The sequence below is a fragment of the Corvus brachyrhynchos genome, unplaced genomic scaffold (assembly GCF_000691975.1).
Source record: "Corvus brachyrhynchos isolate BGI_N302 unplaced genomic scaffold, ASM69197v1 scaffold52, whole genome shotgun sequence".
Taxonomy (NCBI): Eukaryota; Metazoa; Chordata; class Aves; order Passeriformes; family Corvidae; genus Corvus; species Corvus brachyrhynchos.
The window spans coordinates 3,190,023-3,193,172 of NW_008237221.1; the positions used below are offsets into that span (position 1 = coordinate 3,190,023).

At 41.1% G+C, this 3,150-nt stretch overlaps 1 protein-coding gene across 3 annotated transcripts in view; it reads left to right on the forward strand.

Moving 5' to 3' along the window:
• Positions 1 to 2,395: 2,395 nt before the first annotated feature.
• ZMYND11 (zinc finger MYND-type containing 11) overlaps positions 2,396 to 3,150 on the forward strand; it is a 106,473-nt gene continuing 105,718 nt past the window's right edge. For 2 of the 3 annotated variants that reach the window (XM_008629660.2, XM_017728921.1), the window contains exon 1: positions 2,397 to 2,609. The gene's annotated coding sequence lies outside the window, so the exon portion shown is untranslated. Of the gene's footprint in view, positions 2,610 to 3,150 lie in introns of all 3 variants that reach the window. The other variant, XM_008629659.2, reaches the window with a different exon arrangement.

Sequence of the window (3,150 nt, forward strand, 5' to 3'; positions counted from 1 at the left end):
GGAGGGGGCGGGAGGCCCCCGCCGCAGGGCTCGTGTTAGACCCCCACCTACTGCGGATAAACGCAGGACTCGGGGCTAGCCCAGCCCGGCTAGCCGGGCTTCAAAGCTGTACACTGATGAGCATTGAAAAGTCTTCACAATACACATAAAAATAAGTCAAAACGAGACAAAAATGCATCCTTTTTACCCTTCAACGGGCATTTGAAGGCTATATAATGCAAACAGTTACTCAGGGGACCTAGTGAGGATATCAAAATATCCCCAAACCTGGCCCATGAACACCCATTTATAAGCTCTATGCCTGTCTTTCTACACTTGATTTAATTCACTGCCCATCAGCTCAAGAAGATAACGTGGCTATGGTTGCAGACACTCCCTACATGTTTGCTTTAGGATACCCTGTTCTTTCCAAAATCAAATATTTGTATCCTGAAACAAATATTTGGAGGTGGTCCAGACTAGCCTTTCTAAGTATGTTAAGTACAGGAGATTGTTGACAAGTGGTAGACTCTAGGTAAAAACCTGTACGGTAGGCAAGCCATAAGGCTTCTGCCCTCCATGTGCTTCCATGCTGGTGAAACTGCGGCATGAGTATTTATTTGACAGCTCTCTATGGGTCCTGTGAGAGATAAAGGGCTAAAACCTCTTTATACTGAAGATAGCTGAACTTCTGCCTTAAATAAATATTTACATAGGTAAGGAGAAGGCACTGCGGCAGAGCAATAAATCTTTCACTAGAGAAGCTGAGACTGGCTTTGGAGCTTTGTTTTGGAGTTATGGCAAATCCCCCCAGGCGACCCAGTTGTTGGGGATACCTGGCTGTTTGGGGTGAAGAATTAAAAATGGTTATGTGGCTGCTAGCTATGTTTGTTTGTCCTCTGATTCTGGATGCAAAAATCAGTGTGCCTTAACCATGCTGGCTTGAGCAGTGCTGTTGGCTTGACTGCACGGTAGAAACAGCAGAAACTATAATGACCCCAACTTCTTTTTTCTTCCCCCTGTATATAAATATAGCTCAGATGCAATTTGAACAGAGAAGGTTTCAAAGAAAGCTAAGACAGGCAAGCCAGCAATATCCCATGGAAACTTGGCATATATTTCTATCTAACTTCTTTTGAAAATGACATGCCTTAACGAAATCACAGCCAAACATCACAAATAAATGCTTAAAATAAGGTAGTATTTTTGTAATTATATTGACAGTAAATCCCTTTTTACTTAAAAAAATTGCCTGTAAATTTCATTTGCTTTTTATTAATACAAGCAATATAATGCAGTTAATAAATTATAGTACCACTATTGGGTATCTGCCCAATGCCTCAAGCACTCTTTGAAAGCAGATTACCAGCACTTTCTTTCCTATCTATTTATTTTAGATAATGTAAAATGTTCTTTCATATTTAAATGCATAACAGAAGTAAGACTTTATCACAACTGTGCAACTAACCATTATTTGCATTTTATTTTCAAAGTGGACGTAAAGTCCTGATGCAGCAGTCTCAAAGAAACTGTGTGGGTTTAGACACTACTAGAAATCTTATTTACTGGACATACAGGAGAAACTTTCACTGTTCAGTGTACAAACTCTGTTTAATCTTTGACTGATCAGGCACAATGGATGCATCTTTTTCAACATTAGCACTACTATTTCCTTCTACTATTTTAGTAATATTAACAACTACTCATATGGCTCAATTTTTTTCATACATAAATGCTCATAGAATTAAGCTTACAGTATATTTTAATAAAAGTAAAGTTCTAGTCAAGTTAATTAATTGTGAAGTGTGTTACTTATCCATTAATAATTCCTGAAGCATTTCAGAAACTTCAGAATATATTTTCCTAGACATTCATTAATATTTATCTCACAGTCCATAAAAAACAGTGTAAAACGTACATGCTCTCTTGCTACTTACATATATGTTCCTATAAAGTTATGTATTTTGTATTACTATGTATCTCCCAACCCTGCAGTGCAAGAATGGCTAACAGTTGGACTCAATGATCATAAAGGTCTTTTCCAATCTAAATGATTCTATGATTCTGTGGTCTACAGTTCACGACGTGTTGACAACTCTGAGACAGGCCGTTGATTCTCTATGTTTTAGTTTCTGTTGCTCAAGGTGAGTGTCTACTTTTAAAAACATTATCTGTCATTTCTTCAAGTTGGACTTAATGATAGGAGGAATTTCCATGTATCAAGTCGGATAAGCACCACATTTTCCCTCTGCAACAAGAGAGGGTCCAGACCGAAGACTGTGACAAAATACATACATAATAAATATATAATAAATAGTTAAAGATCCGTTTCAAATGTATTATTAAAAAAAAATAATAAAAGAAACAAACAGCAACTCCAGCAGACACCACTAGAGTTCTCCTTCTCCCAAATATCCCTAGCACCATCCTAAACCCTGTTTACCCCAGAAACCTGAACTGTGGACAGACAGAAGAGGAGAGAGAGAGAGAAAATTCAGACACAATAAAACTCTGAGGGGAAAAATATGTGGAAGGAGGAGGCAGCAGCGGCCTGGGGAAGGGATTGAAAAGTTTCCCCTGGCTTAACTTCTCCCCCCCTGCAGCAGCAGAAGCAGCGCCAGCAGCACAAGGTGAGAGAGACTTTTAAGTCTGGGGAGGAGGGGTGTGTGTGCGGGAGGGGGGGTGAATTTACAGCCCTGTGGATATTTCTGTGTCTGCCTCCCTGGCTTTGGGGTGCGAGAGACGCCGTGTCTCATGCTGGGTGGATTTTTTTTTTTTAATATGATGGAGGATTATAAACATGGCGCCTTAAAAAAACTACAAAATCATGTACACACTGTTCCAAGGAGATGGGGGAGAGGGGACAGGGGAAGGGCTGGGCACCAGGGGAGGGGGCAATCCTTCCCCGCGGGGTGCCATATGAGGAGGGGGGAGCAATTATACTTAATAATAAAATGTGTGGGGCTGCGGGGGGGAGATGGAAGGCGGGATTTTTTTTTATTATTATTATTATTTCATTTTTCGGAGTGGGCAGGATTATCTGGCAGCCCGCTTGGAAACCGAGGAGGAGAAGGGGACGGCGGCGGAGCGCGTGTGATTATTAACGGCGATTATTTTTGTCCCCACACCTTCCCCGGTCGAATTTCGGCTGGGAGGCGGCGGCGGGTCCTC